The sequence below is a fragment of the Camponotus floridanus genome, unplaced genomic scaffold (genome assembly GCF_003227725.1).
Source record: "Camponotus floridanus strain SB8 unplaced genomic scaffold, Cflo_v7.5 scaffold82, whole genome shotgun sequence".
NCBI classification, from domain to species: Eukaryota; Metazoa; Arthropoda; class Insecta; order Hymenoptera; family Formicidae; genus Camponotus; species Camponotus floridanus.
In genome coordinates, this window is record NW_020229852.1 from 78306 (window position 1) to 97329 (window position 19024).

General features: G+C 26.9%; 1 protein-coding gene and 1 long non-coding RNA gene across 2 annotated transcripts in view; one reads left to right on the plus strand and one right to left on the minus strand.

Annotated features, from left to right (window-relative positions):
* Nucleotides 1-1188, minus strand: part of LOC105250364 (KN motif and ankyrin repeat domain-containing protein 2) — a 64393-nt gene extending 63205 nt beyond the window's left edge. The window contains exon 1 of the mRNA XM_011256400.3: nucleotides 1014-1188. The gene's annotated coding sequence lies outside the window, so the exon portion shown is untranslated. The remainder of the gene's footprint in view (nucleotides 1-1013) is intronic.
* Nucleotides 1189-1280: 92 nt separating this feature from the next.
* LOC112639671 lies at nucleotides 1281-8637 on the plus strand. Its single transcript, XR_003123629.1, has 4 exons — nucleotides 1281-1506; nucleotides 2270-2351; nucleotides 2975-3150; nucleotides 8499-8637. It is a non-coding gene; the product is annotated as an uncharacterized LOC112639671 (long non-coding RNA).
* Nucleotides 8638-19024: the final 10387 nt, after the last annotated feature.

A 19024-nucleotide genomic window follows, 5' to 3' on the forward strand; every position in this document is an offset into this window, starting at 1 on the left:
TAATATAGTTATTGACTCTTTAGTTCGATGTTCAGCAGGCAATTAATGCGTTAACAAAGTGCACAATATGCATGAAATAATTATTCAATTAAATCAATAAATGCATTAATGAAATTCGTGCTTCTGATTATGTAATAATAACGCAACAAACTAGAAAAGACACTATTGTTGGTATATAGAACATGCCACAGTAAATAAATTTGATAACTTTAAAACTATCTTTAGTTATTGTCACGTCAGATAATTCATGCATTGCAGAAATAGTTTACATTCAAAATTGTCTTTGGATTTAATCTATAAACCTCCGTGATACAATGAGATAGTATATATAATGTTTTTAACGGAAATATTACTATTTCTTTATATATAAGCATATATCAAATTCCATTAAGCATAATTTCAAAATTTAACATTATAAAATTTTAGTTGAAACAAATAAATTCGGGTTTTAATTTTTTTAAAAGAATTAGAAATACACCTATACATCGCAATTATAATATATTGTTTTGATTTATTATTTTCACATATCATTATAAAATAAATTAACAACATAAAAAACTTTTATTACTATCTTTAATTATTATTTTACTTGCTTTTTTACAAAAAAGTGATTTTACTCTGTTGCGTGTATATATATAACATCTTGTTCTTTTTAAATTAAATGTAATTTTAAAAATAAATAATTACAATTTCTTATATTAATTTATATTTCTACTTTGCTGTATGTAGACGTAATATGTTTTCTTAATTAATAATAATTTTAAATTAATAATTAAAATTTTTTATTATATTAATTTATATTCTTTTTTATTGTACGTTTTATTTTTCTTATATATTTTTTATATGTAGTAATATGTATTGAAATTAAAGATGCACAATTAAATGCACACATATATAGCATCTCTATATTATATAAAGTTGCCCATCTTGCTTTACTCCATGACTCCTTCAGATAAATCATTCACATAAACCAATCTATCTATTTACAAATACAAAAATGATTGTCCACTAACCTGTCACTCTTCTTTATTCTCACGTATCACCAGTCGTATCATTGTTGAATTACAATTAGATCGACGCGCGCGCGAACGCGCGCGTACGATCATATGCTATAATGGCAACGTTATACTGATTGATCTTGCACAGTCACCGGTGAGATTGCACACGACAATTTCCACGTACACTAGCCGCACAGACTCGAAGAGGTGACTGGGAGATTCTGAGGACCGACGGTTCTGGTTCACGACTGGTTCTTCTCCTTCTCCTTCTTCTTCAGCCTCTGGCCCCTTCCAGCGTGCACATCGTTCGCGGCGAGAGACGCGGAAAAAGAGATACGGGTAAATGTGCGGCTACGGAAGATCAAGGAGAGAAGGAGAAGGATGTTGGGGAATCTCTCGACAGGTTGCCCCGTGTACCTGAGGTATAAGGGACATGACAGGGTAGAAGTTCTCGGATGCATCGCGTTTGCTGTAGGAAAGTTGATCGTCAGGGACGGATTTTGAGTTTGTATGTAATTTTCTTTATTGCCATTAGCAGTATATTTTATGTATCTATCATTCATTAATTTTCTAGTGTCACTTAAAACATGCAGTATATTCGAATCTATATTCGAATCCAATTTTTCACTTTTATTAATAAAATATTTTGTTCATTGCAAATTTATCTCCAATGTTGCTTTTTTATTTATGACAAGAAATATATATATATGTATATATATATATATATATATATATATATGTATATAGAAAGTTGCAAGTTGCACCAATTGATTACTTTCATTATTTTGTACATAAAAGTATTAAGGCAAGATAATCAAAAAATGAATATTTTACTAGATATATTTTACTTACTAGTGACAGCACTGATATAAACCATAAAATATAAACCATAAAAAAATATAAACCATAAAATATCTAATAAAATATAAACCATAAAAAAAATATAAACCATAAAATATCTAGTAAAATATTCATTTTTTTATTATCTTACCTTAATACTTTTATGTACAAAATAATGAAAGTAATTAATTGGTGCAAAGAAAACACACAGTTATATTTTTAAGAAAAAATATGTAATTAATTGCAAATTATATATTTTTTCTTCGAAACAATTATGTATGTGTGTGTGTGTGTGTGTGTGTGTGTGTGTGTGTGTTGTGTGTGTACACACATACATACGTATATACATATATCCATATACAGAGTGTTCGATTTTATCTTTGCCATCGAAATATCTTGTAAAGTCTAAAAGATACGAAAAAATGTTTCAGACAAAAGTTGTATCATTTCAAGGGGGACATAAGATGGTGCCATTAGTTTGACCTTGAAGAGTCATCTGAAGATCACGTGAAGGTCACCTCCAACTTTTTAAATGATACCTTATATGCTTTTACATATTCTTGTAACTCATCTCGAGAGATTTCCAAAACACTATAATTAAGTTAGTTTTCATTGAATATTTTTCGAGTTATGAGGCTTGAAGTAATTTCTTAATTTTATATAACCTTATAAAATATCTCGTAAAATATTCATTTTTCGATTATCAACACTTTTATTGTTAAAATAATAAGAGAATAAATTATTTGTGTAAAAAAAGTTATTTTTAAGAAAAAATATGTAACTGTCAATTGCAAATTATATATTTCTTCTTTTAGAAAAAGCGATATTTTAAGTCCAATTTGGAGTATGTCGACATCTCTCTTATTAATTTGATAATAGCAACAATTTTATAACAACAAAAAATCAATTGACGACTTTATATATGATATAATTTGTGGTGATAATCAATTAAAAAAAATTAAATTAAGAATACTAATAAGAATCATCAATTTAATATCATATTAATTATAATTTAATTTACTAATAAATTATATAATGATGAGGAAATATTTATATATTAAATCTCCATTTATACATGCGAAATATTGTTTATCATGTATGTCATGTAAATTTTTTTTTACTTTCTTGCCATTTAGCCAGTAAGTCGATTGGGTACAGCTGGAGCACTCCGCACGCAACAAATAGATTTTGCGTATATCTCATACCTCACGATGTTGCTATCTTCGTCCGTCGAATCGCTGTTCCGTATTTAAAGAGCACAGGTCAAGTACCCGCGCCAAATATTCAACAGACATCATACGATGACATCCAAGTAATTATATATATGTTATTATTATTCTTTCTTAATATTCTGCAGAACATTTATTAGAATATTATAAACCAAGTAAAATTCATAAAGAACTTATATTAATGTTTGTTAATGTTTTTATCTCTATAATGTTAACTAATATAAGAGAATTGGGCTTTTATTTCAAATAACCAATTAAAAATAAGATAAATGAAACTAAAGAGAATTCATTCATAAATAACAAGTTTTTACTCGGACAAGTTTTCCTGTCATATTTAAGAAGAAATTAATTTTTTTTGTTATTAAATAAATTTTATGTTTAACTATATACTATATTTATATTTAACTTATTTCTTACTTTTTTGGGACAATATAATTGTATAAAAATTTAGAAAAAATAAAAATCATAAATTATCAGATTATATATATTAATTTTAAGAAAATTGTTTTTCTAAAAATTAATTTTTTATTGAAATGGCACATATATTAAGATTAAATTATTAATGTTTAAATTAATTTTAAAATTAAATATTTTTTAGATTATGTATCCCTTTTTTATCATTAAATTATTTTGTATTTAAAATTGTATGTTCAAAAATGTTCCACAATATAATATATTATTGTCATAATCACTTTATGATTATTTATAGTTAAATATTTATTTTTATTTGTAATAATAATTAACGAACCAAAGACGAATAAATTGTTAGCTAAGTTGTTTAAGCAAAAAATTATATATCTTTAAAACAAATTCATTGAAAAATAAATTATATATATATATATATATATATATATATATATATATATATATTTGAAACACCCTGTATATATATATATATATATATATACATATATATATATATATATACAGGGTGTTTCAAAACTCATAATGAATCTTTCAAAGACAGATTCCTGGGATCATTTGGAGATGATTTTTCCTCAGCGAAAATGTCGATGAAGGCCATCATTTTTTGCATGTTCCCGATTTTTGTCATCATATATCTTTGCAATTAAGCCTTAAATTAAAACTCAACTAAAGTAAACTCTATTTAAAATTAATCGAAGAATGTGGTTTTGTCAATATTTTATTTCTACAAAGCTTAATTTACGAAAAACCCCTTATTTCCAATCACTTATAATTCGAAAATTATTAGTGCCTCGACATTTTTGTTGAGGAAAAATCATCTTCAGATGATCCCAGGAATCTGTCTTTGAAAGATTCATTACGAGTTTTGAGACACCCTGTATATATAAAATGAAAGGAAAAAATATTTTTTATAAATAATTACATATATAATAATTTTTGATTAAACAGAACTTTGTTAAAAACCATCTGTTTAATCAAAAATTATTATATGTATAATTATTTATAAAGAATATTTTTTTCCTTTCATTTTGTATACACGGTGGGCCATTTTAATCGATGCACTTGAATATCTCGAAAACAGCACTATTCAGAAAGAAATGTTTCAAACAAAAATTGTAGGGTGTGAAGGGGGACATAAGATGGTAGCATTGGTTTGACCTTGGAAAGTCATTTGAAGGTCACATAAAAGTCACCTTCAATTTCTTAAATTGAACCCACTATTTTTCATTACATATTCTTGTAGCTTATCTCGAGAGCTTTCCAAAACACTACAGACAAATGTTTTTTCATTAAATACTTTTTGAGTTATAAGGCTTCAAAGTTTGCAGTACTTCGATATAAAATGCAAAATATCTCGTAAAATATTTAGTTTTCGGTAGTCTTACCCTAATACTTTTATGCACAGGATGAGACAAAACTATTAGTGCAAAGAAAACGTATGATTGTTTATGATAAAAAATGTGTAATTTGCAATGCACTTTTTGTTATAAACAATCATGCGTTTTCTTTGCACCAATAGTTTTGTCTCATTATCCTGTGCATAAAAGTATTAGGGTAAGACTACCGAAAACTAAATATTTTACGAGATATTTTGCATTTTATATCGAAGTACTGCAAACTTTGAAACCTTATAACTCAAAAAGTATTTAATGAAAAAACATTTGTCTGTAGTGTTTTGGAAAGCTCTCGAGATAAGCTACAAGAATATGTAATGAAAAATAGTGGGTTCAATTTAAGAAATTGAAGGTGACTTTTATGTGACCTTCAAATGACTTTCCAAGGTCAAATCAATGCTACCATCTTATGTCCCCCTTCACACCCTACAATTTTTGTTTGAAACATTTCTTTCTGAAGAGTGCTGTTTTCGAGATATTCGAGTGCATCGATTAAAATGGCCCACCGTGTATATGTATATATACAGGGTGAGGCATCTAAAACAGGCCACCTGAATAACTCCGTTGGTAAGCCGAATACAAAAAAATTGTTCAGACAAAAGTTGTATGGTTTCAAGGGGGACATATGATGGTGTCATTAGTTTAATCTTGAAGAGCCACCCGAAGGTCACGTGAAGGTCAGCTCCAACTTTTTAAATGGGACACCTCATATGCTTTTGCATATTCTTGTAGCTCATCTCAAGAGCTTTCCAAAACACTACAATTATGTTAGTTTTCATTAAATACTTTCCAAGTTATGAGGCTTGAAATCATTTTTTAATTTTACATAAACCGTAAAATATCTTGTAAAATATTCATTTTTCGATTATTTTACCTTAATACTTTTATGTACAAAATAATGAGAAGAATCAATTGGTGTAAAGAAAATACATAATTGCTTCGAACAAAAAAATGTAATTTGCAATTAACAATTACATTTTTTTGTTCGAAGCAATTATGTGTTTTCTTTACACCAATTGATTCTTCTCATTATTTTGTACATAAAAGTATTAATGTAAAATAATCGAAAAATGAATATTTTACAAGATATTTTACGGTTTATGTAAAATTAAAAAATGATTTCAAGCCTCATAACTTGGAAAGTATTTAATGAAAACTAACATAATTGTAGTGTTTTGGAAAGCTCTTGAGATGAGCTACAAGAATATGCAAAAGCATATAAGGTGTCCCATTTAAAAAGTTGGAGCTGACCTTCACGTGACCTTCGGGTGGCTCTTCAAGATTAAACTAATGACACCATCATATGTCCCCCTTGAAACCATACAACTTTTGTCTGAACAATTTTTTTATATTCGGCTTACCAACGGAGTTATTCAGGTGGCCTGTTTTAGATGCCTCACCCTGTATATATATATATATATATATATATATATATATATATGTATATATGTATATATATATATATATATGTGTGTGTGTATGTATTTTTCGTTATTATTTATTATTTATAATAAATTTGTTTTAGGAATATATAATTTTTGCTTAAACAATTTAGCTAACAGTTTATTCGTCTTTGGTTCGTTAATTATTATTACAAATTAAAATAAATTTCAATATATATATATAGAACTTTGAAACTAAGAAACAGAACTTTGTTAAAATCTATCTGTTTAATCAAAAATTATTATATATATATAATTATTTATAAAGAATACTTTTTTTCCTTTTATTTTATTCATAGATTTAAAAGAAATTTTTAATGTATTTATAAAAATAAATACTTCTTTAACAACTTTTTATTAAATTAAAAAATGAAGTGTTTTATTTATGAATAATATTTCACTTATTTATAATGGTAAGAAACAAAATTTATTTTTGAATGAAGGATTTTAGCCCATTGAATCAAAGTCCCTTTTTTTATATAAAATATGGAGTCTTTTAAATAATGCAATAATATATAAATAATGTATTAAATAATGTATTAAATAATGTGTTAAATAAATTTATAAATTCAAATAAATTTATAAATTTAAATAATGTTTAAAAATAAACTCTATAGTTAATATTTCAATTCATTGTTACACTAAATAGCTATCTTTTCGAGAATAACGTATAATAATAATTACACAGGTCTGCGAAGCAGTGATTCCGGCCTTTCGGTAGCATGCGGTAGCATGGAGGGGATAATAGAAGGAGACAAAACATGATTCTCGCTCGCTTTTCTCTGCGAGAAAAAAGCGAGAAAGAATCATGTTTTGTTTCCTTCTATCCCCTCTATGCTACCGAAAGGCCAGAATCTGGCATTACTGCTGCGAGGTTCAGTTACAAAAAGCAGAGTAAGTGAATCTGAAAGATTTTGTGACGCTAAAAATGAATCTGGCCGCAGAATTTCCCCAACATGTCAGGTTTTTGAGTAATTTGTAGTTGAATGGCCCAAAAATCGCTATTTTGGCCAATTTCATGAATTTATTGTGGAGAAATCAAATTTTTTGAAAAATATTTCTGCCAATAGTATCGTATAGTATTCACTTTCACCTTTTAAATCCACTTTCAATTACCGCCACACGATTTTTTTCGCTGAGATATATAAGTATGAAGTTATAAGAAAATTTACGTAGACATCAATATGATAGATCCATCATCTTGAAATTTGAAAAGACTGACATATGTCAGGTTCGGTTGCCCAAAAACTTATTGTAAAGAAATATCTAATACAGTTGTTACACATTTTGATAAATTTTTTTAAATTTTGCCTTTTTATTGTGATTTTATCCGCCATATTGGATGCGCCATTTTTAAAAGTGAAAGTGAGTACTATACGATGCCATTGACAGAAATACTTCAAAAAATTTGGTTTCTTCACAATAAATTCATGAAATTGGCCAAAATAACGATTTTTAGACTATTCAACAACAAATTATTCAAAAACCTGACGTGCTGAGGAAATTCTGCAGCCAAATTCGTTTTCAGCGTTATAAAATCTAGTAGAGTCACCTACTTTTTTTTTTGTAACTGACAAAAGCTCAAATTTCGCAGGCCTGTGTTATTATTATACAGGATGTTTCAGAATTCGCAGATACGGACTCCGTGAACGGACAGCGTGATTGCTCGTAACAAAACAAACAACTTTTTCCTCTTACAAAATTGCGTCTAAGTATTACTTTTTAAGTGAGAGCAACTTTAAGGTAACGAATAAGCGTCTTAGATTACACTTGAATCAGAGGCAACGCGCACACGGCTTGTGTGGCATTTGAGCGTACTATATATATGCTTTTTTACCTTTATTTATCAAAATCCTATAGAAACATTAGAAGATTTGGAAGAACAACTTCATTGTACAATTGCAACTGTCACATCGGAAATGCTCCAACGAGCACAAGAAAATCTTATCTGTAGAGCTAATATGTGTGTACAAATGGAAGGTCTGCATTTTGAGCATATGCTTTGAAGCATTTAATCGGCCCTTTTCAGGGCCAACAAATTTTTAAAACGAGCATTCACGCTGTGGAATCCGTATCCGCGAATTCTGAAACACCCTGTATAATAGCTATTAAATCACATATAACCTCTTTTAATAGATGTCGCATTTTTGAATCCAATATATGTTTTAGTTGATAGTCACTGACAATCACTGAATAAAAGAATTTGAAATACCCGGTGGGTGGACCAGTTCTCCGTCTTCGAAGATCTGTGCACAACTGTCATGTCCTTTCACGATAAATGTATCGTTTCTTACAAGTTTTACAAAGAGCACCATGTGCAGATTCTAGATTTTTTTTTATTTTTCAATCTTTTTTGTACATTATTTTTACTTATATACATACATATGCATATACATATACATATGCATATACGTATATATATATATATATATATATATATATATATATATATATATATGTATATATATCACTTTAAAATTATTGGTTTCACAGTCATCTATATCTTACAAACAAATTCCATATTTTACAAATATATTAGTACGAATAGCTATTAAAAAACAAAATTAATTTTAAATTCCTAATAACTGAATATATAATAGTTCAATTTAAAATTTATAATATTTTTGAAAATAATAGTTTTTATTATTTGATCATTCTTTTATTAATTCTTTTTTAACACATCACCAGTATTATATTTTTTAAAACGATATAATAAGACATAAAATACTGTCGAGGAATTAATAATTAAGAATTTATGTAAGATTTATGAGTCGGATTGTTTTATTTTAAAATTTTTTATGCGCACCTCTAACGATCAATACTATTCTTGATGATCATAAAAGAGGTTTTTTTCTTTGTCACAATATATTCCACATTTTCCTTCACATCTTCACTTCCACAATCATAATTTCTTTTTTATTTGTTGCGATATAAAGTAATCAAAAATTAAATCTGTTACACGATACAGAGAATATATCTATGTTTTGTTATAACTTATGTCTCTTTTCCTCAATCAAACAGTGAATCTCATGTGAAAATTGTTTATGTGCTAACTTGTCATAATACTGAATAAGTATATCGAGAATACAATTGTAAAACTTTACACTGAAACGTACATCATTACTATTCAAACATATATTTTCGACGAAAAAAGGTTTAAGGATATCTTTGTAGTAACATTTATAAGATTAATTCCAGCTGCGATGGAACTTCTAAAAATCATCCCTTTCTCTTACATATTATGATCGATTATCTTGGCAATATAAGATTACCTCGAAGTCAAATATCACATCAGTCAGAAATGTCCTCCTTACGAGTATCTTTTCGTCTCTCTTAAATATTATAACGTTACATAAAGATTTTCGTGACCAGACCGCTTGGAATAAACACGAATCTTTTTATATAATAGGAATTGTTATTCTTAGAATATTATATATATATATATATATATATACATATATATATATATATATATATATATAAATGTTTAGATATATATTAATGTTTAGATTGTTTATTATAATATATATATATATATATATATATATATATATATATATTATAATAAACAACCTAAACATTTATATATATATATATATATATATATATATATATATATATATTAATGTTTAGGTTGTTTATTATAATATATATATATATATATATATATATATATATATATATGTTTATATATACTACATATTATATATATGTATACAATTTTCTTTTTCTTCTCATGTTCGTATATTTTCTCTATATGAATGAAATTTATTTTTAATTTTTATAATGAATAGCACCCTTCCTCTCCCCCCAAAAATATATATTTACTATCTAGTATGTGAAACTAGACTGCACTTCGAAATTGCACTTTTTTAGTCATTTATATAAAAAAATAGTTTCTGTAAGGTAAAAATATTTCAAATCATACTTATGGAATTTGACTATCTTACATAATTTTCTATTATCTGACTTATATATAAGAAATATTGGAAAAAATTAAAGAATAATATAATTATAAAATTGTAATAAAGTGAAAAGTTTGTTTAGAATATATACAAAAGTAATGTGCAATAGATATAGAAGTACATATTTATATGAGCGTGAACTTTTTGGCTGTTTATGAAAAGAATATCGGTCATTAATGATATGTAATGATCGTAGTAATAGACACAAAAACAAGTTTATTGTACAAGCTCTTTCATAATAGTGACTAATCTAATCTCGATAGTAATGATTACGGAAAAGAGTCACATGACAATGTACATGATAAATACCTGAGAAAAACGTGATCACGAGAGCGAATCGAGTCGCACGCTATTATATCATTCGTATATCTTTTTGTTTTACAATGACTCTATCTTTGTCATTAAGTGTAATTGAAACGTACATTTATATCTATAAAAATCGAAAACTCTTTTACGGAATAGCTACGACGAAGACGAGCAAGAACGCGAGGCGCACGCATAAAAAAAAGTAAAAGTTCACGTGTACACACTGAACACACACTCTCTCTCTCCCCCCCCCTCTCTCGCGCTACAAATCTCGCAAATATCCTATATAATCAGCACATCAAAAACATTGCCGAAATGTGCATGCAGAAAGCCATCGTCACACGCATGCAAGAGTCGTATATAATTAAAAAAAACTTTCCATGCACAAATCGTAATTAGAACAAATGTTGTTTAGCTGACGAACAAGTTTTATAAATATATTGTGTTACTATTTACAATGTTTGTCAGTAAATTTAAAACCATATCAAATGGATCGGTAAGGGTATGTTTATTTGGCAAGAAATATGGCTAAGAGCTTATAGAGAGAGCAAAATAATATATTTAGTAAGAACTTTACTCTCTTGTAAATATCCATTATTTTTTTTAAATTTATATATTTAATATATTATTAAGTAAAATGCGTGCACGCGAGAATTCTGCGCATTTTTAAAAGTAGAACAATTCTTCTCATTAGATGATTCTTTCTCTCTCTTTCTCTTTCTTCCTTTCAATTTATTTAATCCTATAATTGTAATACTGATTTTTTAAATATATCATAGTATATGCATTTTACAGTTTATCGCATTATCATATGTACAATATCATATATGCAAATCATTGAGAAAATGTCACAAGAGATTTATATGAGACTTGATGGAATTTATTTTCTTTTTATAGAAGAAGAGGGAAAGAGAGAGGGGGAGAGAGAGAGAGAGAGAGAGAGAGAGAATGTTGAGAAACATCGAGAAACGCGTATATCCGATTTCAAAAGATGACTGACACTATTTTAGTGTATTTCTAATCTTACGTTCTTTTATCCTAAAAGGAAAAGACGCTTGCGGAGCCTAATTGGTATATGTGTATGTGTATGTGTGTATATGTATTTTGAAATAATTTCTCCTTTCCCATGTCCGTGTGACAGTAGCAAAATTATAAATATTGTGATATCCACTTTCTTATTAATCTTTCTATCTCATGTAAGTCAGTATTAATTATGTTACATAAATATTAATGATATTTATAAATTTATACATAATCCCAGGTAAAAAGCACACGTCATTTTGACGTTTCAAATTGGTCATTCACTGTCTATTCTTGACGTCACGAATTGACGTTTTTATGACGTAAAAGTGACGGTCTAATGTCACAGATTCTTGACGTCATGACATGTACCGCATTTTAACGTCATAAAATGTACCATATTTTGACGTCTTTTTCTTAGCATAATAATATATTTAATAGTAATTAGTAAATAGCTTAATATTGCTAGTCGAATTTACAAAAGGTTAAATGAAATTGTGTAGTCGACCAAACTAGACAGAAATATAATTTATTCAATACTACGTTTCGACCATATGGTTGTGGTCCTTATCAAGTATACAAAATTAGCCGACGTATTGGTAATCAGAGTGTCGGCATAGATAATAATCTTGTACAAAGCACAAGTCACATTAACAAAACTTTATTTTTAAAATTCAATTTTTAAGAACAATGAGTCCGTGTGGGACCTCGTCAAAGAGGTCTCTGGTCGACTACACAATTTCATTTAATATTTAATAGTGTTGTCGAATAAAGCACTCTTTAAAAGTGAATCAGTATATTATCACTGAAAAACAGTACATAGTCACTGATTACAACAGTTATAAGTACAGCACTGTAAATCAGTGATATTTTATTGAAAGAATCAGTTAATAATTTTGACTTTTCAATCAGTAATATCTCAGTATATTTCTCAATATCAGTAATATTTTTTTTGTTATTGCCAATAATATTAAACTACAATTCATTTCTCTATCTAGGGTACGTTCCAAAACGTACTCTCTGAGGAAAATTTTACTCGATTGCTGTTCCGAAACTTTTTTAAGCGTTTCCGATTGGTTCGAATCAGCCATTGAGTAAAATTTTCCTCAGTTACATACGTTTTTTTTGGAACGTAATTCTATTTCATAAATATAATATAAATATAATAAATATAAAAATAAATAAATATAAATAAATATATATAAAATTAAAAATTTTATTTATATTTACTAAATATTTATTATATTAAAAATTTTATTTTATTTATATTACATATATGTTAAACTTGTTATTTTAAATAGAACGAATATAACGAACGAATAATTTTCATTAAGTAGCCAGACATTTATTTGTCCAATTTATAAGATCGATTTAATATCTGAAGGGATTGTATCTCTATTGGGATTGTATCAGAAATTAAATCGAAGTAATATTTCTAATTTTATCTGTCACTCTTTGCAAACTTATATAATTCTTATGATATATAATATTCCTATGATTATATAATTCTTATGATTGAAACTAAATACGAGAGATAGCGATCGTAGCGGTAAACAAACGAAGTAGTGATTACTGTTTTACAGTGAATTTTACTGGTTTTACAGTGAATTTTACTTTAACAATCGTTAAAGTCTGATCGCGAAAGTCATGTTATATAAAACATTTTAAAACATTTTTTTATGGGATCGATGTACTAACTGATGACAATAATAAAATAATTGTCACTTCATGACTGAAAAATGACGTTAAAATAATGTTACAAATCAAGACGTCAGTACTCTCTAAAAGTGAATCAGTGTATTATCACTGTAATCAGTACTGTACTTATAACTGTTTGTAAGTACAGTTATAAGTACATCACTGATTACAGTGATAATACACTGATTCATTTTTTGAGAGTATAAATGTAACAAATCAGTCATTTGTATAAAGTCATGTAAAAAATCAGTCAGACGACATATGATCAAAAATGACCAGTTTGGAATGTCAAAATGACGTGTGCTTGCTACCTGGAATAGAACATAATATTGTATAAAATAGTTTTTATTGACATCTGATTTTTAAAGTGAATTTTTTGGTATTTTTTAACTTTATGTTTCATTATGTCATGTGCAGTCTTCCTATGTTACGTAATTTTATTATATTAATTTTACGATGAGTAAATGAAATAATAAAAGTATACATATTTAGTCGACGGCAATGACCTGGACAGTGTTCCAAAAAATAACATTTCAACATTTTATTCTCTCTTAAAATTTTAAATTAATTTTTACTTAATTCAAATTACATGATTGAAAATTTAATTTTGATTATATGCCTAATAAAAAATTAAAAATAAATTAAATTTCATATTAAACTTCTGTTAAGAAACATTGAAACATTAACTAAGAGATTAGATGTGATCATTTAATAATGAAGAATAAAATTCCTACTGGTACACATGTTAAAGAATACATATCTGTATAACATCTTGTTCTAACTTGTATATATACAAAAAAATAAAATCTAAACAATTAAAAAAAATAAACGTTTTGATATAGATACTATCAACTTTTAATATAAATGATTAAAATTTACGTACCAATAATAGATAGCAAAATTATAAAATCTCATATAATTTTAAATATTTGTTAATTATATGCATTAATGTTCAAATAATTAATATATGAATAATAATACATGGATATGATATAATCGAAATATGTCATATTTACAATCAGTGATATGCAAAAAAATGTATTTTTAAAAGCAAATTTCTTGTATTTCTCTCCTCTCTTCTCACTTCTTTCTCCTCTCTCCTTATTCATATATATCTAACTAATATATTCTTACATAAATATTTACTTATTTATTTGTACATGAATATAGATAGAAAATAAACGGGTGTAAAATAAACGGACAAATAAAAATATCAATTTACACAAATAAATATAAAACATATATTTAAATTAAATGCCACAAAATATCTTGCGCTTTGTAATAAATCTGAAGCCAGGAATTGTTCTCTTTTTCACCTTCCCACATGAAATTACAGTGTCAAAGAGATAAATAGTTTAATCATCCATTCTATAATGGTAACGCATGCATACGTTTTTCAACATGATATAAAGCAATATGTACCACCGATACGCTCTTCGGAAATTAAGTTTGAACGCGCTATTTGAAGAAAGAATCTATACAAAAAAAATCACTAAAAGTCACTGATAATCTAATTCATTGGACGAGTTCCTCCTCCCGTCTCATTGATATATTCAGTCTTAATCAGTTTATCAATCTATCGTACATATCATTCCACTGCACCACATAGTTTTACGCTGATAGAATTATTTAAAATACTAGTCATTTTATAACGCGCATGCGCACTAATGAGGCAAGAGGAAATTGAATCGAAGAAAAATCACAGACAATATATAGATGTCTGTAAGAAAAAACAGTTGTTACTTTTTTCTCTTTTCTATCTTCTCGCTCTTTCTTAGAACAAAATAAAACTTTTTTTATGTAATAAAATGGTATAGTTTGCGCTTGAATATATTTCTTTGTAAAATTGTAAAACTAAGCAAATTTTTAAAAAATTCATAGAAATTTTTCGGATTCTGAAAATTATTTTAAAATTTTCATCTTTATTTTCTTCTATTATGTCAGCAATATATGAAGTGTTCACATAAATTGTTATACAGAGTATTATAAGATATTTTCTCTGAAACTTGATGTTGTACACAAAAATGTTTTAGACAAAATTTATAGGGTTTTGAGGAAGAAAAAGTTGGTAATTTTAAATTTTAAGTAAAATAACTTTTCAAGAACGACCTAATGTTTTTAAATGAAACAAATTCTTTTATACAAATTAATAAAAAGTAAAAGTTATAAAAATATGATGACTAAAAATTAAATATATATAGTTTACGAAACATTCTATACTTTAACATAATCTTACATAAATTATGAAATAAACTTATATAATCTTACATAAATTATGAAATTTTGTAAAATATTCAATTTTTATCCTCTACTCTTATAACTTTTTGTGCCAAATATTGTGAGGTATTGATTTGTATAAAAATTAGGATAGTCACATTTAAAAACATTAGGTAGCAATTTTTACATGATCTTAATTAAAATTCAAGATTATCAACTTTTTTTTCTTGAAATCCTATAAATTTTATCTGAAACATTGTTTTACATATACAAGTTTCGCGGAGAAAACATCTTATAATATTTTATATAAAACACCCTATATATAAAATAGAAAAAATTTTATTATTTTAATTCTAATTAAAAAATGCATATGCGAATATATTTCAAGAACGATATACAAAATAAATGTCAATAATTTAATAATTTTTATTACTTTTTTTTTTGAGATTCGAAAGTTCCTTGCAAAATAAAAATTTCTATGAATCCTTTCGATTCACTTCTTTTTCGCCAGATCAGTTTTAATTTTAGAAATTATAGCACGGCGATTAACATTCTCTATGTTTTATCGATAACAAGAGCATGAAAGTCAACGGAAAATGCGCCTTCTTAATGTCTTACAGTTAATGAAATGATTATTGCTACAAACTTGTTTAATCGTGGACCGTATTATATTATTGCTCTTGAAATAGTTGTGAACAGTGATGTGAAAGAATTCTATGGCTTTGGTTTATTGAGCCAAACTTGTTAATCAGGATTCCTTATAATGATGCTCGTTATCAGTGTCGCATCGTTTCTCAAGATCGATTTATCGATACAATCGTCTTGCAAGCAATGAACACTAAATGTGGTACATACACGGAGTGATTTTTTAAGGAAACGGGAACCGATTGTTTGCGTATAGATATAGCGTTTATCATTCATTTTTAGTGAAATAAAGCTGCCTATTTGTCACCTCACATTGGAGAAAATGAAATTTCGAATCAAGAAAACCGCATTAAATTGTTGCGCAATTTTTATCGTGATTCTCGTATCATAATGAAACTAAGAAATCGAGAGAACCATATTTGATATTAAATACAATATTATATATATATGCGGAATATTCGCATACTTATACGTACGAAATTACGTAGGCGAAATGCTCGTCAGAACAGTCGAAGTTTTAATGTCTGCGAGTTTCAATAGAGATCTTCTCCCTCTTTTCCCCCTCTCTCTTTTTTTTAACGTGTTTACATAGATATACATATGTATACATGTGTACATGTTATGTATGTATTATTCTTACAAGTTCTCTTACACAACTATGCGGCTAATTGATATCCATAGGTACATGGATAATTAATTGCTTACATAATTTATGTACAAGTTATCACGGTTTCAGGTAGCCGAGAGGATCAGTGGCGATGATGTGAAGCATCGCTTTATACTGTGCGGTATATTGAAGAATTTAACATTCTTTCATATAACTTAACACGCGCGCACAAACATACAATATTTCTCTTCCTTTTTGTTCTACAATAATCGCACATATTGGCCTAATTTTTATCATTTTCTAATTTTCGCTTACATTCATTAAGTTAAAGAAATCTATTTATTAATGTAAGCACGCAATTAAAAAACAACAAACAGTATTTTTTCTTCTTCTTCTAATGACAAGGCGAGAAAACAACGAGACAGCACCAAAAAAGCATCTCTTACGAAAAAAAAGGTGCTATATTTTTGCCGTCGAACACAAAATAAACACATATGTACAATTTTACCTTTTACTATAATCATTAATAAAATTAAATATCACAATCTATGATAAGAAGTATGCATATCCTGTATTCTGCCGCATTATTAACTTTGCGCGCTTTTTACTCATCATCATTAAAAAATTGCAGTACGCAAGGATGCAAATTATAACGAGTACGTATAAAAATAAATAATCATATTAGATGAAAATACAGCGGAATTGCTCACTAATCTACGTTTAAGTCCGCAGACAAATCTATACAATGGCTTACGATTTATTCAATCAATTGTTTACGCGAATAAACTACACTAAATCAAACAAACTTATGCACATACATCGCAAAGAAATTTATAAGATTTATATAGAATAGTGAAAAGAAAATTTGAAAAATTTTTAATAATTTGTATTGCGTTTGTATTATACGTATTGTAGTATACGTTTGTATTATAAATTCATATTTATTGATTCACTATGATATGCTGCGCATAGAATAATTAGTATAATTATAGTATTTGAATAATACTATAACGTTATTGTTCTCTTTAATAAAATATTAAAATATTAATCTAGTTACATATGAGGAAAATCATACATCGAGCAATTTTTTGAGCAATATTTAATCCAAATTGTTAATAGCCTCAAAGTTATATAAATCATTAAACTTTGTTATTTGTATTATTATCATGCTTTAATTTAATACGTTAATTGATTACGTCGCGCAACTTTTCGCACTACACAGATTTGCACGGACTTTTACTAGTATTCGTATATACAAGTGAATGCAAACTTGCTACCATTGAAAGGACAAACAGACACAAGTATTTTTTTACAAATATTTTTGAAAAAATAATTACTTGTGAGAAACAATGTTATTGCTTCAGATTAAAAAAATTATTTGTGATATATTATCGTATAAATCAATATCAACATATTTAATCAATATATTTAATATCATTAGAGGATTTTAAATTTTCATTTACTGGCCTCTTCAATTTGTATATTCGCAATTCTTTTAAGAGAAAAAAATATCACTCAATTTGTTCCTAATCGTAATACTTACATTACGAACTAATTTCGTTACCACGAAACTCAATAATGCAAAATAAAATCAAAATTTTAAAAAAATTCGGAATTACGATTTTCCTATTTTAACCTTATAACAAAAAATGGTAAAAAAAGAAACAAAGGTGTATGTATAATATAACATCAAATAATGGCGCTCTTCTTATGTTCGTGAATACTCACATATGCAAGGGAGATAAAAGATCGTGAGATAAAAAAAATATATATACATATAATGTGTATATATACTATATATACAATCTACACATTCATCTTATAAATTGAAATTCTTTTCATTTATGCAAAATCTGTATCTGTGTTTAGCCGCTAAACATTTTCCTATGTACAATATGAGATAATAATTAATTTGCGATCTATTTACAAAATTCCTGCACAATTCGATAAAAAAATACACAATATATGATGGTATTTTGTACAATGAAAATAATTGTTCATAATTTTACCGGTCCATAAAACGCTATATGCAATTATTAATTTCTAATTTAATGAAAAAAAATCTCAGAAACATATTCAATAATTTACTAGGAATACGTTGGAAATGGACTTCAAGATATAAAAATAAAGGGTGTTTCATAAATCATGATATACTAAAGAGAAATTCTTAAATAATTTCAACTCTCTTAAAAAAAAAACTCAACATGATGATCAGAATTATAAAAATAATTCTCGCA